This window comes from Eleutherodactylus coqui, chromosome 8 (genome assembly GCF_035609145.1).
Source record: "Eleutherodactylus coqui strain aEleCoq1 chromosome 8, aEleCoq1.hap1, whole genome shotgun sequence".
Taxonomy (NCBI): domain Eukaryota; kingdom Metazoa; phylum Chordata; class Amphibia; order Anura; family Eleutherodactylidae; genus Eleutherodactylus; species Eleutherodactylus coqui.
In genome coordinates, this window is record NC_089844.1 from 153,928,535 (window position 1) to 153,951,389 (window position 22,855).

The window sequence follows — 22,855 nt, forward strand, 5'->3', positions numbered from 1 at the left end:
AGGTGCCTGCACTTGTTTCAGGGTTCGGGTCTTGCCTTTTCCCAGCCTCTCTCCTCTGATCTGTCGTGGCCTGTTTTGTGGGCCCCTCGGGGTTTACTTTCCCCTTGTGTGGTCAGGCCTCTTATAGAGCGTGAAAAGGGGAGAGAGTGTCTTTTTATGGCCTTGGCAGCTGGTTATGTCTCAGCCCGGTTCCTCTGGGTCTTCTGGGAACTCTGGACCTGCCATGTGGTGGTAGGAGCGGAACGGGGGGGGGGGGTCCCTTCCGTTAGTGCTGCCGCTATCTTGGGCTCCTTTCCCTCACCTGCGGGTCCTTTCCCGCCTACCCTGATAGCTGAGTGAAGTGGTTACTGGCTCTTCCTCTCAGTCCTGCTCCTGTTCTAGCGGTGGGGAGCGCCGGTCTGCCCTCTGTCCCTCTCTCTGGGTGCCTCGGTTCTGTCCCCGGCGGTGTCTGTAAGGCGGGAGCACCTCGCGGCCTCTTCTCTCCACTTCCGGTTGCGATGCTTCCCAAACTCAAGCCAGCCGCTTCAGGCCCGCCCGCAGGTCGAGAATCTTTCTGCCACGGATCTGGCTGAGAGACGGCTCAAAATGCTCCTCTCGTCCCGGGAAGCTGAATCGCCCAGTTTTTGAGGCTCTCGCAGCGTCGTAGCCCTCTCAATTAGGCGCTCTCTCTGCCGTCTGTGGAGGAGCAGTGGTGCAGGCGTCCGCTCTCCTCTCACGCCAAGACTCGTCCCCTTGTTAGACTTTTATGGAAGCCTATCAAACGTCAAAGTCAACAAAAATAAATTGGTGATTTTAAACATCACTATGCCAGCACACAGAGTAACAGAAATTAAGAAAAATATCCCATGTATCTGGGCAGAACACTCGCTTGGTTACGTGTATACACACTCTCAGACTAATAGATGTTGGAGGTGCCAAGAGCAGACAGGTTCATAGCTACATGTCTGGTGAAAAGTTAAGATATTCTGGGTAGAGGTAACAAGGTTAATGGGCACAATACTCCAAAAAATATATAGATCTTACTCCTGACATAGTCATTTTTAGCAGACCACGTGCATCCTTTAAGCCATTAAAAGACACACTAGCTTCTAACATTATTGCAGCGGCAAAAACGCTATTCACCACTCTTTGGAGGAAAAACAAACTCACCTTCAATAGACATGTGAAAGGACAAGATAAGTCAAATATATAAATTTGAAGAACTTCTCAGTTGGTCAAATTTATCTCACCCTTTTTTTCTCAAAATATGGACACCATGGAAACAATACACATCACACACCCCTTGAGGTACCAAAGTTTAATAGAAAACTAGGTCATTACTCTATGGTGTTTTTTGATAGATAGGCCAAGGCTAATATTATAGTTTTTGAAATGGCTCTTTGTGAAGCCACTCAAATAAATGGAAGTTGCTTTTTCTTGGACACCCCCCACCCTCCTCTTCTCTACCCCACCTATCCTCTCGTGTATACCCTTTTTCTCTTTTTCCGCCTTGTCTTTTTCTTATATTTTTGGACAGAGGTGGCACTGCCTCCTCCTCTCATTTGTCTTTCCTCCCCTCTGGGTAGCCTCCAATGCGGTGTCTCTTTTTACTGACCTCCACTCCCAGATTGGATGTTGCGGAGTCAGAGCTAGGAGACAAACTAAGCAAATGTCCATGCCTGATTTGCAGGATTGGAAAGTGCAGAGAAGGTTTGTTGAAATGTTTATATTTGGAAGCATTTTATTACATTAGCAAATGGAAACCTCCTATGTACAAAATAGGAGAGTAGAAAATTTACATATAGTAGCATAATTTTAAAGTTTGGAATTTTGTTGTTTATCAGAATATCACAAAATGTATATAGTGCTAAAATGATGCTTCTGATAATTGTACCACTGAAATTGAAAATGCAAGATTTCTTATGTACTAATATGCATATATGTGAATACATGATTTTGCTTTTAACTGATTTGTCGAATGAAAAAAGTTTTCAATAAAAAGTGATTTAATAAGTAAAAAAAATCAGGATATAATAATAGAATGGTAGAGTTGGAAGGGACCTCCAGGGTAATCGGGTCCAACCCCCTGCTCAATGCAGGATTCATTAAATCATCCCAGTCAGATGTCTGTCCAGCTTCTGCTTGAACACTTCTATTGAAGAACTCACCACCTCCCGTGGCAACCCGTTCCACTCACTGATCACCCTCACTGTCAAAAGTTGTTGTTTTTTTAATATCTAATCTGTGTCTCCTCCCTTTCAGATTCATCCCATTGCTTCTAGTCTATCCTTGTGCAAATGAGAATAGGACTAATCCCTCTGCACTGTGACAGGCCTTCAGATATTTGTAGTCTCCTCTCAGCCTTCTTTTTGTAAGCTAAACATTCCCAGATCCCTTCACCATTCCTCATAGGACATGGCTTGCAAACCACTCACCATTCTGGTAACTCCTCTCTGCACTTGTTCCAGTTTGAGAATGTATTTTTTAAAATTAGGGTGCCCAGAACTGGTCACAATATTCAGGTGAGTAAAAAGTGTTCAGCAGCATGTATTACGAACCACCAATAGGTGAGGAGGTAATCCAAGTTGTCTGCACGCTATACAAAGTCTCAGGTTTTGGACAAATACCTTCAGGATACTCATCACATAAAGAGTATAGCAGCAGAGAGATGCCAAAATAAAACTAAAGCTGTATTCCTCCATTAAAAATTCACAAGCAGCAACGTTCCAACCATATGTTGAGAAAGACCAACACATAGTCGAAACATTGCTGCTTGTGAATTTTTAATGGAGGAATAAAGCTTTGGTTTTATTTTGGCATTTCTCTGCTGCTATACTCCTCTTTATTTGATGAGTTTTTAGATGAGGTCTGACTAAGAAGGAATAGAGGGGGATAATTACCTCACGTGATCTAGACTCTATGCTTCTCTTAATACATCCCAGAATTGTGTTTGCCTTTATTGCTATTACATCACACTATTGACTCATGTTCAGTGTGTGATCTATTAGCATATCCAAGTCATAAAAAAGGACATTAGATTCATCTGGCATGACTTGTTTGTTACAAACCCATGCTAGCACTGGTTAATTACTCCATTCTCATCCAAGTACTTGCATACATAATTTTCTGGGTCCACCTTCTTCCCTTTTTTGGAGATAGGGAAAACATTTGCCCTTCTCCAATCTCTGGAATTTTCAAAGATTACAGCAAGTTGTTCAGTGATTACCTCTGCAGCTTACCATCTTATCAAAATAAAAAGCATAAATACATGGAGGATTATAAAAATATTTTACATGTATTCAACATGCTTAGTAATTATATTGCGTTTATAATATTGTATAAATGAGATGCTTTAATTCTGGCGAGATGTATGTTCTCTGACCTGCCCCAACATTACCTGTTGTCCATGTATGTTCTCTGACCTGCCCCAACATTACCTGCTGTCCATGTATAGGAGCAAGTGTGATACTCTGTAATGGTTGGAGGAGGCCACAGGCCCAACTGTGAAATACATTAGCCTGAATAAACCACCTTTTTATACTTATCTCCTGGTCCGGCACTCACTTTATTTCGGCATTTTCAGCAAGGTAGCACACTCCGTATACAAATTCCATGCAGATGTCTTTGGTCAGATTTGAACTCAGGACCCCACCGCTAGAAGGCAACAATAATAACCACTGGGCCACCAAGCTGCATCACAACTCATTTTTGTTTTCCACCGAAAACCTCCAATGTACCCAAGGAAACAAACACAGAACCTATCCAGCTCTCCATAAAACTTTTTTGTATCCTACAAGTCACTTTCATAATTTTCTTCATGGAAAAGAACAAGCAACTTAATAAATCATTACATCATCACCTAAGAGACATTAATTTTAGCTTTTCTTGTTTCTTCCCATGGGTCATTATAATTCTGAGATAATTAGTCCATGTTGTTTCAGTACAATATAAATTCACTAGACGGCTCCCTCACACTATAGGAGAGACCCTTACATAAGGAGCCACAGGCCGCGTGTTACTGTACAGGTAAGTCATCCATACATTATAATATTACATCTGAAAGGACACTTCCATCAGAGAGTTGTGTTTATTTAAATTTGATATTCATGAACACTGATTTTTTTTTTTTCATTTTCGGCAGTTTTCCCCCTACATTTCATCAGTATTGGACGATTAAAAATGAAATCCAAAATATTGTTCTCCTCTAGAAGTGATCACAGAGAGATCAAACTCCTGAATGGGACAGCAGGGAAATGTCAGATTTGCTGTACAGGGAAAGGTTTATATGCAAGGCATTCTTATTTGAATAGTCGGTGGAGGACGGGAATGACGGACAGGATGACGGCTCTATTGTTTTCTTGATAACAAACCTGGAGCTGCAATCACATCTTACTTACAGCCTTACTGGACATACTGTGATGAAAAGCTACAAAATGTAGGCATAGTGTGATACCCCCATAGGCTCCTATTGGAAGAGAAGCACATGATTTTTACTGCATACCTTTGTCTGGCAATAGCATAGTTTACTACATGATCCAATACCAGGAAAAAATAAGGTATAGCAACATGACAAACGGCAGAAGAACATTCATTTAGCCTCCTTTGTGTGAATTGTGGCCTATATATTTGACCTAGGTGCAGGAAGTTTTACCAGCATAAACACAAAACATGGGCTCTAAATGTGATCGTGCTGACCCAAGAGATGGGAAAGCTGAGTTGCAGTTCTGTATCGTGCTGCGCCAATCATACTTACTGCTAATGTCACACTGACTGCACCAACCTCAGCAATGGGAAAGCTGGGTTACAGTCAGAGCTCTAGTTGTCTGTCTGCCCCCCTTCTTCAGAGGGCCAGTCTGCTAGTTTCTTCTGTGAGAAGGTGACCGGCAAAGTGCTGGAGGGCATATATATTTTGCCTAGGATGCTCTCCTATGAGGCTTTGGGGAGCACTTGGCCAGGTACGTGCCACCGAGCAGCCTGGGCTCGGTGGAGGAAGCCGGCAGTATGGTGTCAGTAACATTAAGTTACTGACACGCTGTAGTGAGTAGGTGGCTCCAAGCCACATAATCCGGGCCGGCTTTTCTGGAGTGACCAAAGTGAAGGGTGGGATGGTCACTCCCACGTACCAGGTGGGGCTGGTACCAGGCCTTATAAAGCCTGGGCCTACAGGGCCAGGAGGAGAGCTGAGACCTTTGCAGCTCTGAGTCCTGGCTGGCTGTGTGCAGAAGCCATTTGTTTACCAGTACGTAGACAGGGACGCTACATGTATAGTAAGTGCTCAGACGAGCAGGATTTACTTTGTGTTTGCCTGATGTTAAGGCCTGTATTTTGCTTTGTTTGCTTGGAAATAAACCCAGGCAAAGCCTGGACTAAAGACTTTATCGCAAGTGTCACTGTCTCTGACTGCTTATGCCCAGGTTGCTACCGATCCTAAACGCTAATCCCTCACATATGGTGTTTGGATGCGGGCAGCAGTCTTAAAGAGACATACACCAATTAATGGACATTTTGCTGCAGCAGCTGGAGAACCGTTGCTAAGAGAGATTGACTGGAGAGTGCTGTAACCCCCATGTCCTGGGTGAAAGCTGCAATGGCGCAGCAACCAGACACTGCCAAGATGGAAGAACTGATAAAGCAGCTGGTGCAAGTTACCGTGCAACAACAACAAGCGTTTGCTCAGCAACAGCAAGCGTTTGCTCAGCAGAAACAAGTGACGGCGAGCCAGCAAAAGGCCCATGAGGAGGCCATGAGAGCTCAGGCCGAGACTAATGCTCCCCTGGCGGAAGCCAATCGGTTAGCCTTGCAGGAGCAACAGCGGGTTAACCAGCAGCTGCAAGAGCAAATCCTGGCGGTGGCGCAAAGTGTGCAGAGGACGTCTGGTTCGCTCCCCACTACCCGTACCTCAGTACAGGCGGCCTTACAAAAGATGACACCCATCGATGACATCGAGGCCTATCTCGCGGTCTTTGAGAGAGTGGCCGAGAGGGAGAAGTTACCGGCGCATCAGTGGGCTGAGGTAGTAGCGCCTTTTCTGATGGGAGAACTCTAAAAGGCCTATTTTGACCTCGGTGAGCAGGAGGCCAAGGACTATACTAAGCTGAAAGGTGAGATCCTGGCACGCTTGGGCGTGGACACCCATGTGCGGGCCCGACGCGTACATGCCTGGACTTTTGCTGACCACCTGCCAGCTCGCTCCCAGATGTGCGACCTGTTCCACCTGGTGAGAAAGTGGCTGTAGCTGGAGGAGTCGTCCCCGGCAGAGATCGTACAGAAAGTGGTTCTGGATAAGTTTATACGCTCGCTGCCCCCCGCAATCCAGCGCTGGTTGGGACAAGGAGGTCCCCAGGACGTGGACCAACTCGTGAGCCTCGTCGAGAGGTTTAAAGCCACGGAGGACTTACTGCAAGCCGTGCCTCCTCGATGTTCAACCCCGGGAACAGCAAGTCGGCCGGAGCTCCTGGTAAGACTGTTCCGTATGTAAGGGGTGTCAAAAATGTCCCAAAGGGAGGCGGCTCAGAGGGGGATCATGTGGGACAGAAGAGGAGTCCCAACTGGACAGTCCGGTCCCGGTTAGAACCCCAAGGGGACCGGGGCCCCATACTATGTTGGCGCTGTCGTGAGCCCGGGCATCTCGCTGCCAACTGTCCACTTACCGTGGAACCAATGGACTGTGACTCTGCCCGGCGGAGGTCGATGTTCGCACGACCAGTGTGTTCTGCAGAGACTGCGTCAGAGACTGATCGACCATTATGTCACCTAAAGGTGAATGACTTTGCGGTGACAGCTCTACTGGACTCAGGGAGCTTGGTTACGCTGGTGCACTCCAGCCTGGTCGATCCCACAACCTTCACCAGCCGTCGCATGGGGGTTGTTTGTGTGCATGGGGACACCAAGGAGTATCCTATTGCCCTTGTACGACTTGATACTCCGTGTGGACTTGCCACTCATGAGGTGGGCGTCGTAAAATCCTTAATGCACACCGTGATCCTCGGGAGAGACTTTCCCCTATTTTGGGACTTGTGGCGACACCGAGGGTCGTCTGCAAATAAGGTTCATGATGATGCAAATGTGTATGATGTGTGTCCCGAACCGTTTGACCCTGAGGGTACGGTTCCAGCAGTAGGGGTGACCCAAGAGAATGGGGATAACTTCCCCTTAACAGTATTGGCGGGTGAGACGGAGGTACAGGATGAAGTAGTTGCTATGCCTGACTTAGAGGTCTCACGTGCCAATTTCGGAACTGAGCAGCTCCGAGACCCCACCTTAGTAAAAGCTAGGGAAAATGTTAAAGTAATAAATGGGGAGCCTCAATTCCCAGGGGCTGGTACTGTGTTTCCACACCTGGCAGTCAATCAAGAGTTGTTGTATCAGGTTGACAAGGTCTGTGGGGAGGTTGTGGAACAGCTGGTGGTACCTCAGTCCTATTGTAGAATGGTCTTAGACCTGGCGCACAAGCATGTGCTGGGAGGTCATCTCGGGAGCGAAAAGACTAAGGAACACATCCTTCAGCGTTTTTTCTGGCTTGGGGTACATGGTGATGTAAAATGTTACTGTGAATCGTGCCCGGAGTGTCAAATAACAGCTCCTATGCCCATTGTTAGAGAACATTTACAGCAGGCTCCAGAAGCCCAAAGCCGGGTATATAACCGGTCCGCCAAGGTGAGAACCTTCAACCCTGGGGATCGGGTACTAGTGTTGGTGCCCACCCTAGAAAGTAAATTCCTAGCAAAATGGCAAGGACCCTATGAAATAATTGAGAAAGTCGGAGAGGTAAATTATAAGGTATACCAGCCAGGTAGGCGGAAACCAGAACAGTTGTACCATGTAAACCTAATTAAGCCATGGAAGGACAGAGAAGCCCTGACTGCAGTGAGCACCCCCCATGGGGAGGTCCCAGAGGTGTGTGTATCCGGATCCCTGTCCAAACCCCAACAGCAAGAGTCCAGGGAATTTATACAACGTAATTCAGATGTGTTCTCCGTTATACCAGGGCGTACTGGTGTCATAAAACACAGGGCAGGAAAGCTACAGGACAATGCCGATGCCTTGTCAAGGACGCGTTGTATGGCGGCTAAACGTGTCCGACCCCACAGGCTCGAACAGAGGGGGAGGGTATGTGAGAAGGTGACCGGCATATATGCTGGAGGGCATATATATTTCGCCTAGGATGCTCTCCTATGAGGCTTTGGGGAGCACTTGGCCAGGTACGTGCCACCGAGCAGCCTGGGCTCGGTGGAGGAAGCCGGCAGTATGGTGTCAGTAACATTAAGTTACTGACACGCTGTAGTGAGTAGGTGGCTCCAAGCCACATAATCCGGGCCGGCTTTTCTGGAGTGACCAAAGTGAGGGGTGGGATGGTCACTCCCACGTACCAGGTGGGGCTGGTACCAGGCCTTATAAAGCCTGGGCCTACAGGGCCAGGAGGAGAGCTGAGACCTTTGCAGGTCTGAGAGTCCTGGCTGGCTGTGTGCAGGAGCCATTTGTTTACCAGTACGTAGACAGGGACGCTACATGTATAGTAAGTGCTCAGACGAGCAGGATTTACTTTGTGTTTGCCTGATGTTAAGGCCTGTATTTTGCTTTGTTTGCTTGGAAATAAACCCAGGCAAAGCCTGGACTAAAGACTTTATCGCAAGTGTCACTGTCTCTGACTGCTTATGCCCAGGTTGCTACCGATCCTAAACGCTAATCCCTCACATATGGTGTTTGGATGCGGGCAGCAGTCTTAAAGAGACATACACCAATTAATGGACATTTTGCTGCAGCAGCTGGAGAACCGTTGCTAAGAGAGATTGACTGGAGAGTGCTGTAACCCCCATGTCCTGGGTGAAAGCTGCAATGGCGCAGCAACCAGACACTGCCAAGATGGAAGAACTGATAAAGCAGCTGGTGCAAGTTACCGTGCAACAACAACAAGCGTTTGCTCAGCAACAGCAAGCGTTTGCTCAGCAGAAACAAGTGACGGCGAGCCAGCAAAAGGCCCATGAGGAGGCCATGAGAGCTCAGGCCGAGACTAATGCTCCCCTGGCGGAAGCCAATCGGTTAGCCTTGCAGGAGCAACAGCGGGTTAACCAGCAGCTGCAAGAGCAAATCCTGGCGGTGGCGCAAAGTGTGCAGAGGACGTCTGGTTCGCTCCCCACTACCCGTACCTCAGTACAGGCGGCCTTACAAAAGATGACACCCATCGATGACATCGAGGCCTATCTCGCGGTCTTTGAGAGAGTGGCCGAGAGGGAGAAGTTACCGGCGCATCAGTGGGCTGAGGTAGTAGCGCCTTTTCTGATGGGAGAACTCTAAAAGGCCTATTTTGACCTCGGTGAGCAGGAGGCCAAGGACTATACTAAGCTGAAAGGTGAGATCCTGGCACGCTTGGGCGTGGACACCCATGTGCGGGCCCGACGCGTACATGCCTGGACTTTTGCTGACCACCTGCCAGCTCGCTCCCAGATGTGCGACCTGTTCCACCTGGTGAGAAAGTGGCTGTAGCTGGAGGAGTCGTCCCCGGCAGAGATCGTACAGAAAGTGGTTCTGGATAAGTTTATACGCTCGCTGCCCCCCGCAATCCAGCGCTGGTTGGGACAAGGAGGTCCCCAGGACGTGGACCAACTCGTGAGCCTCGTCGAGAGGTTTAAAGCCACGGAGGACTTACTGCAAGCCGTGCCTCCTCGATGTTCAACCCCGGGAACAGCAAGTCGGCCGGAGCTCCTGGTAAGACTGTTCCGTATGTAAGGGGTGTCAAAAATGTCCCAAAGGGAGGCGGCTCAGAGGGGGATCATGTGGGACAGAAGAGGAGTCCCAACTGGACAGTCCGGTCCCGGTTAGAACCCCAAGGGGACCGGGGCCCCATACTATGTTGGCGCTGTCGTGAGCCCGGGCATCTCGCTGCCAACTGTCCACTTACCGTGGAACCAATGGACTGTGACTCTGCCCGGCGGAGGTCGATGTTCGCACGACCAGTGTGTTCTGCAGAGACTGCGTCAGAGACTGATCGACCATTATGTCACCTAAAGGTGAATGACTTTGCGGTGACAGCTCTACTGGACTCAGGGAGCTTGGTTACGCTGGTGCACTCCAGCCTGGTCGATCCCACAACCTTCACCAGCCGTCGCATGGGGGTTGTTTGTGTGCATGGGGACACCAAGGAGTATCCTATTGCCCTTGTACGACTTGATACTCCGTGTGGACTTGCCACTCATGAGGTGGGCGTCGTAAAATCCTTAATGCACACCGTGATCCTCGGGAGAGACTTTCCCCTATTTTGGGACTTGTGGCGACACCGAGGGTCGTCTGCAAATAAGGTTCATGATGATGCAAATGTGTATGATGTGTGTCCCGAACCGTTTGACCCTGAGGGTACGGTTCCAGCAGTAGGGGTGACCCAAGAGAATGGGGATAACTTCCCCTTAACAGTATTGGCGGGTGAGACGGAGGTACAGGATGAAGTAGTTGCTATGCCTGACTTAGAGGTCTCACGTGCCAATTTCGGAACTGAGCAGCTCCGAGACCCCACCTTAGTAAAAGCTAGGGAAAATGTTAAAGTAATAAATGGGGAGCCTCAATTCCCAGGGGCTGGTACTGTGTTTCCACACCTGGCAGTCAATCAAGAGTTGTTGTATCAGGTTGACAAGGTCTGTGGGGAGGTTGTGGAACAGCTGGTGGTACCTCAGTCCTATTGTAGAATGGTCTTAGACCTGGCGCACAAGCATGTGCTGGGAGGTCATCTCGGGAGCGAAAAGACTAAGGAACACATCCTTCAGCGTTTTTTCTGGCTTGGGGTACATGGTGATGTAAAATGTTACTGTGAATCGTGCCCGGAGTGTCAAATAACAGCTCCTATGCCCATTGTTAGAGAACATTTACAGCAGGCTCCAGAAGCCCAAAGCCGGGTATATAACCGGTCCGCCAAGGTGAGAACCTTCAACCCTGGGGATCGGGTACTAGTGTTGGTGCCCACCCTAGAAAGTAAATTCCTAGCAAAATGGCAAGGACCCTATGAAATAATTGAGAAAGTCGGAGAGGTAAATTATAAGGTATACCAGCCAGGTAGGCGGAAACCAGAACAGTTGTACCATGTAAACCTAATTAAGCCATGGAAGGACAGAGAAGCCCTGACTGCAGTGAGCACCCCCCATGGGGAGGTCCCAGAGGTGTGTGTATCCGGATCCCTGTCCAAACCCCAACAGCAAGAGTCCAGGGAATTTATACAACGTAATTCAGATGTGTTCTCCGTTATACCAGGGCGTACTGGTGTCATAAAACACAGGGCAGGAAAGCTACAGGACAATGCCGATGCCTTGTCAAGGACGCGTTGTATGGCGGCTAAACGTGTCCGACCCCACAGGCTCGAACAGAGGGGGAGGGTATGTGAGAAGGTGACCGGCATATATGCTGGAGGGCATATATATTTCGCCTAGGATGCTCTCCTATGAGGCTTTGGGGAGCACTTGGCCAGGTACGTGCCACCGAGCAGCCTGGGCTCGGTGGAGGAAGCCGGCAGTATGGTGTCAGTAACATTAAGTTACTGACACGCTGTAGTGAGTAGGTGGCTCCAAGCCACATAATCCGGGCCGGCTTTTCTGGAGTGACCAAAGTGAGGGGTGGGATGGTCACTCCCACGTACCAGGTGGGGCTGGTACCAGGCCTTATAAAGCCTGGGCCTACAGGGCCAGGAGGAGAGCTGAGACCTTTGCAGGTCTGAGAGTCCTGGCTGGCTGTGTGCAGGAGCCATTTGTTTACCAGTACGTAGACAGGGACGCTACATGTATAGTAAGTGCTCAGACGAGCAGGATTTACTTTGTGTTTGCCTGATGTTAAGGCCTGTATTTTGCTTTGTTTGCTTGGAAATAAACCCAGGCAAAGCCTGGACTAAATGCTTTATCGCAAGTGTCACTGTCTCTGACTGCTTATGCCCAGGTTGCTACCGATCCTAAACACTAATCCCTCACACTTCCCAACCAACACTAGAGTGCTACCCCATATGTTAGAAGGCTATAGCTTATATAGCAGCACTACTGCATGTGACATACTTATAGCTACATTACTTCTACATGTAACAGAACACACTGTTGAGTCTATAAGAAGTAGCAGAGCCAAGTGTGTGTCTTGCCAGAAGTAGTCGCAGTGTAGCAGTGTTAAGTCTATCAGCTTTAGCGGTGTTTAGTATGTCAGAAGTAATAGTGCTGAGTTTGCTGTATCACGTCTACATTTGACAGAGCATACTGCTGAGTCTATCAGATATAGCAGAGGCAAGTGTCATAAGTGGTAGTGAAGTAGCAGTATTGAGTCTGTCAGTTGTTGCAGTGTGTAGTAGGCTGATGGAATGTGAGAGTAGCATAAACATCTGACCGCCATATTTAGAAGGAAAATAAAAAAAAAACTGTGAGAGGGACCGATCACTTCTTACTAATCTAATGCCCTGCATCTCGGAGACTTCCATACATGAAACAGAACAGCGATGTGTAGAATGTGCAGGGCATCAGTTTATTATGTAAGAAACAGAATGCATAAGGAAGGTGCGTTGCTCTAATAGAGCCCCCTACTTGGGTCACACTGCTGGTCGGCCAGAGTCAAAGGCAAAGTATGGATTATAGGGTTATTTTTTTAAATATTTGTTTATTAGTTTTAACAAAATAACAAATTGACATATTCACTAAAAAGAAAAATGGGGAATATAAAATAGAAACTAAGTGCAATTTTTAAAATGAGGATGGAGAAGAAAACAATTTCTTCCTCGAACAGCAGTCAGGTAAGCACAACTGTCATTGCAGTCTCTTACCGGCACATTGCTGTACATTGTATAGTGACTATAAATGGGACTGAGCCGCTCTTCGGACATGTGACCAATGAACATGATGTCAAAGGCCTGCATACCTGGTTAATCTGTGCTGCGAATGACCATGGCGGCTTGCAGGTGGTCAGGGGCAGTAGTTTTCTTTTTCACTGTTTGCATTTGCCACGCAGTTGCTAAGCGATGACGCGGGTACCAGCAGGCCATATGCAGTTTTAATTGCGTATAAGCTGCGGTTCAGATGCCTCCATTGATTTTAATAAAGTCTGTCCCGGGGGAGTGCTGCAATCTTCATTCCGTGAGTGTGACGGAAAATTCAAAAGTACGTGCCTTTTAATCTCTGCTTTTTTCTGCAGAAAATTTGAATTAGAATCCGTTCGTGTGAGCCCCCCCCCCCCTTCCCCGCTAATAGTCAAACAGCTATTACATGCCTGCAAGCTTTTCCTAGGCCTTTGGCTGTCAAGGTTATATATTGGCATCCTTTGACTGCATTTTTGGGGGAGGGCAAGGAGAGTCAGAAGGAGCCCCTCCAAGTGTCTAACCACCTAGCTGCATCTTTGTTAGTAGCTTCCATATAAACAGTACTTGGGCACATCTCAACATCCAAATTGTCTTATGGTCAAAAAATATTCATTATTTTTTAAACATATTTTACATTATTTAATTTTAACTTCTTCATGATCAAATTGTTTTGGTGTTAAAAGAACAGATGTTTTTAGGGATTTTGCATATAATTAAATGGCCTGAAATATAAACTTTTTCTGTTGTATGAAGAAAAAAAGTGTATAAAATTTTTTATTCATAATTCTTTACATTAGCAAATTTCACTAAAGCATCAGAATTGGATAACTTCTACATACCCTCGCTCTTGATGGATCATCTCTGTATGTCCTGGATAGTATCATTACCAAGTTTGGTTTAATGACACTCAGTAGATGTTTCTCTAGACATTATGATTAGAGATGAGCGAGCACCAAAATGCTCGGGTGCTCGTTACTCGGGACAAAATTATCGCGATGCTCGAGGGTTCATTTCGAGTAATGAACCCCATTGAAGTCAATGGGCGACCCGAGCATTTTTGTATATCGCCGATGCTCGCTAAGGTTTCCATTTGTGAAAATCTGGGCAATTCAAGAAAGTGATGGGAACGACACAGCAACGGATAGGGCAGGCGAGGGGCTACATGTTGGGCTGCATCTCAAGTTCCCAGGTCCCACTATTAAGCCACAATAGTGGCAAGAGTGCCCCCCCCCCCTCCCAACAACTTTTACTTCTGAAAAGCCCTCATTAGCAATGCATACCTTAGCTGAGCACCACACTACCTCCAACAAAGCACAATCACTGCCTGCATGACACTCCGCTGCCACTTCTCCTGGGTTACATGCTGCCCAACCCCCCCGCACGACCCAGTGTCCACAGCGCACACCAAAGTGTCCCTGCACAGCCTTCAGCTGCACTCATGCCACACCACCCTCATGTCTATTTATAAGTGCGTCTGCCATGAGGAGGAACTGCAGGCACACACTGCAGAGGGTTGGCATGGCTAGGCAGCGACCCTCTTTAAAAGGGGCGGGGCGATAGCCCACAATGCTGTACAGAAGCAATGAGAAATATAATCCTGTGCCACCGCCATCAGGAGCTGCACATGTGAGCATAGCAATGGGGAACCTATGTGCCACACACTATTCATTCTGTCAAGGTGTCTGCATGCCCCAGTCAGACCGCGTTTTTTTATAAATAGTCACAGGCAGGTACAACTCCGCAATGGGAATTCCGTGTGCACCCACAGCATGGGTGGCTCCCTGGAACCCAACGGCTGTACATAAATGTATCCCATTGCAGTGCCCATCACAGCTGAGGTAACGTCCGATTAAATGCAGGTGGGCTTCGGCCCACACTGCATGCCCCAGTCAGACTGGGGTTCTTTAGAAGTGGACACATGCAGTTACAACTCCCTGTAGACCCACAGCATGGGTGGGTGCCAGGAAGCCACCGGCGGTACATAAATATATCCCATTGCATTGCCCATCACAGCTGATGTAACGTCAGCTTTAATGCAGGTGGGCAAAAAATTAATTGGATTACACTGTAGGCGAGGGCCCCCAAAAATTGGTGTACCAACAGTACTAATGTACTGTACCAGAAAAATTGCCCATGCTCAACCAAGAGGGCAGGTGAAACCCATTAATCGCTTTGGTTAATGTGGCTTAATTGGTAACTAGGCCTGGAGGCAGCCCAGTTAAAATAAAAATTGGTTGAGGTGAAAGTTTCAACGCTTTAATGAGCATTGAAACGTATAAAAATTGTTTACAAAAATTATATGACTGAGCCTTGTGGGCCTAGGAAAAATTGCCCGTTCGGCGTGATTACGTGAGGTTTCAGGAGGAGGAGCAGGAGGAGGAGGATGAATAGAATACACAGATTGATTAAGCCAAAAGGTCCACGTTTTTGATGGTGATAGAGAACAATGCTTCCATCCGCGGGAGCAGCCTTCGTATTGCTTAGGTATCGCTGCTGTCCGCTGGTGGAGAAGAGAAGTCTGGGGAAATCCAGGCTTTGTTCATCTTGATGAGTGTAAGCCTGTCGGCACTGTCGGTTGACAGGCGGGTACGCTTATCCGTGATGATTCCCCCAGCCGCACTAAACACCCTCTCTGACAAGATGCTAGCCGCAGGACAAGCAAGCACCTCCAGGGCATACAGCGCGAGTTCAGGCCACGTGTCCAGCTTCGACACCCAGTAGTTGTAGGGGGCAGAGGCGTCACCGAGGATGGTCGTGCGATCGGCTACGTACTCCCTCACCATCCTTTTACAGTGCTCCCGCCAACTCAGCCTTGACTGGGGAGCGGTGACACAGTCTTGCTGGGGAGCCATAAAGCTGGCAAAGGCCTTGGAGAATGTTCCCCTGCCTGCGCTGTACATGCTGCCTGATCTCTGCGCCTCCCCTGCTACCTGGCCCTCGGAACTGCACCTTCTGCCACTAGCGCTGTCGGATGGGAATGTTACCATCAGTTTGTCCGCCAGGGTCCTGTGGTATAGCATCACTCTCGAACCCCTTTCCTCTTCGGGTATGAGAGTGGAAAGGTTCTCCTTATAACGTGGGTCGAGCAGTGTGTACACCCAGTAATCCGTAGTGGTCAGAATGCGTGTAACGCGAGGGTCTCGAGAAAGGCATCCTAACATGAAGTCCGCCATGTGTGCCAGGGTACCTGTACGCAACACATGGCTGTTCTCACTAGGAAGATCACTTTCAGGATCCTCCTCCTCCTCCGGCCATACACGCTGAAAGGATGACAGGCAAGCAGCATGGGTACCCTCAGCAGTGGGCCAAGCTGTCTCTTCCCCCTCCTCCTCATGCTCCTCCCCCTCCTCCTCAACGCGCTGAGATATAGACATGAGGGTGCTCTGACTATCCAGTGACATACTGTCTTCCCCCGCCTCCGTTTCCAAGCGCAAAGCGTCTGCCTTTATGCTTTGCAGGGAACTTCTCAAGAGGCATAGCAGAGGAATGGTGACGCTAATGATTGCAGCATCCCATCTGGGTAGACTCCTCAAAGTTTCCAAGGACCTGGCAGATGGCTGCCAACCAGGCCCACTCTTCTGTAAAGAATTGAGGAGGCTGACTCCCACAACGCCGCCCATGTTGGAGTTGGTATTCCACTATAGCTCTACGCTGCTCATAGAGTCTGGCCAACATGTGGAGCGTAGAGTTCCACCGTGTGGGCACGTCGCACAGCAGTCGGTGCACTGGCAGATTAAACCGATGTTGCAGGGTGCGCAGGGTGGCAGCGTGCGTGTGGGACTTGCGGAAATGTGCGCAGAGCCGGCGCACCTTTCCGAGCAGGTATGACAAGTGTGGGTAGCTTTTCAGAAAGCGCTGAACCCCCAAATTAAAGACGTGGGCCAGGCAAGGCACGTGCGTGAGGCTGCCAAGCTGCAGAGCCGCCACCAGGTTACGGCCGTTGTCACACACGACCATGCCCGGTTGGAGGCTCAGCGGCGCAAGCCAGCGGTCGGTCTGCTCTGTCAGACCCTGCAGCAGTTCGTGGGCCGTGTGCCTCTTCTTTCCTAAGCTGAGTAGTTTCAGCACGGCCTGCTGACGCTTGCCCACCGATGTGCTGCCACGCCGCGCGACACTGACTGCTGGCGACGTGCTGCTGCTGGTGACACATCTTGATTGCGAGACAGAGGTTGCGTTGGAGGAGGAGGAGGGTGGTTTAGTGGAGGAAGCATACACCGCCGCAGATACCAGCACCGAGCTGGGGCCCGCAATTCTGGGGGTGGGTAGGACGTGATTGGTCCCAGGCTCTGACTCTGTCCCAGCCTCCACTAAATTCACCCAATGTGCCGTCAGGGAGATATAGTGGCCCTGCCCGCCTGTGCTTGTCCACGTGTCAGTTGTTAAGTGGACCTTGGCAGTAACCGCGTTGGTGAGGGCGCGTACAATGTTGCGGGAGACGTGGTCGTGCAGGGCTGGGACGGCACATCGGGAAAAGTAGTGGTGACTGGAAACCGAGTAGCGCAGGGCCGCCGCCCCCATCATGCTTTTTAAAGCCTCCGTTTCCACAAGCCTATACGGCAGCATCTCCAGGCTGATCAATTTGGCTATATGCACGTTTAACGCTTGAGCGTGCGGGTGCGTGGCGGCGTACCTGCGCTTGCGCTCAAACAGTTGCGCTAGCGACGTCTGGACGCTGCGCTGAGAGACATTGCTGGATGGGGCCGAGGACAGTGGAGGTGAGGGTGTGGGTGCAGGCCGGTAGGCACTCGTGCCTGTGTCCTCAGAAGGGGGTTGGATCTCAGTGGCAGGTTGGGGCACAGGGGGAGAGGCAGTGGTGCAAACCGGAGGCGGTGAACGGCCTTTGTCCCACCTTGTGGGGTGCTTGGCCGTCATATGCCTGCACTTGCTGGTGGTGGTGGCTCCCCAGCTGATCTTGGCGCGACAATGGTTGCACACCACTGTTCGTCGGTCGTCAGGCGTCTCTGTGAAAACTGCCACACCTTAGAGCACCTTGGCCTCTGCAGGGTGGCATGGCGCGAGGGGGCGCTTTGGGAAACAGTTGGTGGATTATTCGGTCTGGCCCTGCCTCTACCCCTGGCCACCGCACTGGCTCGGCCTGTGCCTACACCCTGACTTGGGCCTCCGCGTCCTCGCCTGCGTCCACGTCCTCTAGGCCTACCCCTACCCCTCAGCATGCTGTATTACCAGTAGTGCAGAAACAGAACGCTGTAATTAAAAGTGCCGCTTATTGGCCTGTGGTTGGAGGCTGACTTCGCTTACGGAACGCACAGCAGAGGCAGGAAAGAATTTTGCGCAAGCCTGCTGTAACACTTAGCTGGCTGCGTATGAATTAGGACAACTACCCCCAGCAGAGACCCAGTACACTTGTGAACAGGAATACAGCGGTGATGTAAGAGGCAACGCAGAGGCAGGAAAGAATTTTGCGCAAGCCTGCTGTAACACTTAGCTGGCTGCGTATGAATTAGGACAACTACCCCCAGCAGAGACCCAGTACACTTGTGGACAGGAATACAGCGGTGATGTAAGAGGCAACACAGAGGCAGGAAAGAATTTTGCGCACGCCTGCTGTAACACTTAGCTGGCTGCGTATAAATTAGGACAACTACCCCCAGCAGAGACCCAGTACACTTGTGGACAGGAATACAGCGGTGATGTAAGAGGCAACACAGAGGCAGGAAAGAATTTTGCGCAAGCCTGCTGTAACACTTAGCTGGCTGCGTAGGAATTAGGACAACTACCCCCAGCAGAGACCCAGTACACTGAGGACGGTCACAGGCAGCCCAAATAGATTTTTTTTCCCAAATGTTTTTGGAAAAGCCCACTGCCTATATACACTAAATATGTCTTCTGTCCCTGCCTCACCACTACTGGCCCTGGACAATGTAAAATTACTGCAGGACGTAATGCTCTGCACGGCCCATATACAGAAAAAAAAAAAAAAGTGCAACACTGCAAAAAGCAGCCTCCACACTACTGCACACGGTTAGATGTGGCCCTAAGAAGGACCGTTGGGGTTCTTGAAGCCTAAAATAACTCCTAACGCTCTCCCTATAGCAGCTCCGGCACCAGCAGCACTTCCCCTGAACTATGTCAGAATGCATCTGTGGCGAGCCGCGGGAGGGGCCGATTTATATACTCGGGTGACACCTGATCTCGCCAGCCACTCACTGCAGGGGGGTGGTATAGGGCTTGAACGTCGCAGGGGGAAGTTGTAATGCCTTCCCTGTCTTTCTATTGGCCAGAAAAGCGCGCTAACGTCTCAGAGATGAAAGTGAAAGTAACTCGAACATTGCGTGGTACTCGTCTCGAGTAACGAGCATCTCGAACACGCTAATACTCGAACGAGTATCAAGCTCGGACGACTATGTTCGCTCATCTCTAATTATGATCATCCCATTTTTAGGATATTTCAATTGATACTCTAGAATGTTTATGTAAGACAATGAAACAAAACCTTTAAACCATCAGAACGCAAAAAACAGAATTAGTGGGCCTGGAGTAATATTAGTAAGGTTCCAGGACTGTCATTAGATGATGGCTCCTCTGGAATAACCACCAGACTAGCAGGGATGGCCAATTGATAACCTAGATTCGGTTTTACATGATTACTCTACTTTCTTGCTCTATGTCTAATTATATTTGATAAATGTATCGTGTGATGAAATCTATGATGTACATTATGGTTCTTTTATTTAAAGAAATACTAATGAAGAATGGGACTTCCATAAATTTCTTTCTCATTTTGCCATTTTCTGAAGAGACAAGAAATAAACCAATAATTTCCATTTTCTTTTGCTTGATATATTTGATTGGAGTTCTTGTTAATTCCTCCATAATCACAATTATATGTCTGGAAGTTCAGTTACATAAACCAATGTATCTCTTTATCTGTAATTTGTCCATTGTAGACATATTTTATACATCCATCACGGTTCCTAAATTACTGCACATGTTATTGTCTGGGGATCATATTGTTTCCTTCTCACAATGTTATACTCAGTTGTACTTTTTTGTAGCAGTGTTAGCTGCAGAGGAAATTCTTCTTTTCATCATGGCTTATGATCGATATGTTGCCATCTGCATCCCCTTACATTATCATCAGATCCTGAGTCGGAGAAATTGTATCCTGATAACTTTTGGGATTTGGGCAGTGGCCTTTTTAAACTCTTTTCTCCTTGTAGTATCAGCTTTGAACATGACCTCCTGTCACTCCAACATCATCCACCAGACCTTCTGTGATTTCAAGTCATTAACGAGGATCATCTGCATAGGAACAACAATGTTTTTTGTAATAATCAGTATAGAAGCGTTGATATTCTCCTTGGTCCCAGTGTTGGGCACTTGTATTTCTTATGTTAACATTTTCTTACTCATATTCAAGATGAAGTCAAAAGAAAGCAGAAGAAAGGCCTTCTCCACCTGCTCATCTCACTTCACGGTTATGTCTATTTTCTATGGAGCATGCTTAGCAGGGTATCTGATACCACCTTATATTGATTTTCTAGATGTAACCTTCAATGTGGTATATGCAAATATCATCCCCATGATAAATCCTATCATATACAGTCTACAGAATTCCAATGTACAATCTGCATTGCTGAAGTTCATAAAGGAAATGTTTTGTTTTAAGAGAAATTCATATTCAAATGGATAACTGATAACCATAGATTGATTCTTTTTATTCTTTTTTCATTAGAGTCAAATAATGGATTCAAGCACCACAGAATATACAGTAATAGAATGAAGAACTTCAATAAATGAATATGATACTGAACATTACAGATCTTACAAATGAGTCGCTTTTCACAATGAATTGGGGATTCCTTCATATCACATCAAATTTGTCCTAACTTTTCAGAAAAATGGGCTCGGCGTGCCCAGAAGTGTCATCGATGCCATAGATCAACAGGTTTATGTATAATTTTTAACAGAACTAATTTTATTAGAAAATTAAAGAATGCTTTTTAATAGAACAATTGAACATTATATGGTATAAACAAATAATGAGTTATTCATTAGGCAAGTGAAAGTCAATACATCTCCCTCCTGGTTTGTCTTCTTAAAGGGTTACAGTTAACATTTTTTCCCTGCACACTTAACTGGTTGCCGGTTTGCTTTTCTCACCATTTCCTGATGGGAAACAATGAGGGGCTGTGTTCTGAGACTATTAGGTGTATGACAGTAACCTATATGGTAGGAAGACGATCCAGCTAGGTAAAATCAATATACTGTGCTGCTACCACGATAGACTGCATAATAGTAACATAGTATGTAATGATTGACGATTGTCAGCTTTAAAAAAATTTTTTTCTTCTTCGACTAGCCGTAAAAAGTGTATCTCATCCCAACCAAGAGACACAACCACGGCCTGTTGATGAAATTGACAGCATTCATCTTCATTGAATAGCTGTACTATCTGTTCACTATGATGGGAACAATCTAGCTAGTTCCATTGAGCCAAACTTAAATACTCTGTCTCAAGTTGTATACGATATTAAACTTGAGAAGTATTGGGAATTCCTGATTTCCCGATACTGTGTAACTATACACTTTTTTCAAGGGTGGCTCATTGGCTGTTCTTTCCCCAGAAGTTGCTAGGGGTTAGACATTTTAACATTTTTTGTTTGTGTGTCTGTAAGCTAGGACTTTGACTAAACAGAATCCTTTTTATGTAAGACTGTAATTAAAAGTTACGTTTTAGAGTTACCTGAGAACCCTCACTGTGACGAAATAAAGAATTATCCAGGTGTTCCCCCTGCTACTGCGAAACCTAACATAGTATGTAAGGCTCAAAAGAGAAATATGTTGATCCAGTTTAGTCTTCCCCAATGTTGATCCAGAGGAAGGCAGAAAAAAAACAAACAAAAAAATACTGAGGTAGAAGCCAATTTTTCCTATTTAAGGAAAAAGAATCCTTCCGGGCTCCAATCTGGCAATTGGAATATTTCCTGGACCAACAACTCCTCCAAAGTTATTAAGGTTTATAACATATCATATTGTATTGCTCAAAAAAGACGTCCAGGTCCCTCTTGAACTCTCTTATCGAATTAGCCATCACCATGTTCTCAAGCAGAGAGTTTCATAGTTTCACTGCTCTTATAGTAAAGAACCCCCTTCTAGGTAAGTGTAGAATCCTTCTTTTCTGTAGAAGATGCCCCTTTGTTACAGTCACAGTCCTAGTTATAAATAGATCATGGGAGGATCTCTGTAACGTCCCCTGATATATTTATACATACTCAGCCGTCTTTTTTTTAAACTAAATAATCCAAATTCTGATAACCTCTCTGGGTATTGTAGTTCGCCCATTCTGTTTTTAACTTTAGTTGCCTGCCTTTGTACCCGTTCAAGCTTTGATATGTCCCACTTGAGTACCAGTGCTCACAACTGTACACAATATTCCATGTGTGGTCTGACCAGTGACTTGCAAAGAGGAAGAACAATATTCTTGTCATGTGCCCCTAGACATCATCTGATGCCCCCCATGAACCTATTTGCCCTGGCAGCAGCTGCCTGACACTGTTTGCTCCAGTTAAGCTTATAGTTAACTAAAATCCCCAAGTCCTTTTCCATGTCAGTATTTCCCAGTGGTTTTCCATTTATTGTGTAATGGTGATAAGTATTTACCTGCCCATGTGCAGAACCCTACATTTATCAGTGTTAAACCTCATTTACCACTTTTCTGCCCCAGTTACCAACTTATCCAGATTCTCTTGCAACCGCATTCTGTCCTCTTTTGTGTTAATTTCTTTACATAGTTTTGTATAATTTGCAAGTATTTGTATTTTACAGTACCATCCTTCTACCGGGTTATTAATAAATTAATATAAAAAAATAGGGTCCAAAACCAATGTTTGCCCAATCAGAGTATGTACCATTTATAACCATCCTATTTCTATCCCTGACCAGTTACTTACCCACTTACACATGTTCTCACATAGACCAAGCATTCTCATTTTAGATACCAACCTTTTATGCAGCACAGTATCAAATGCTTTGGAAAAATCCAGATACACAAGATCCAGTGAATCTCCCCGGTCCAGTCTAGAACTTACCTCCTCATAAAAGCCGATC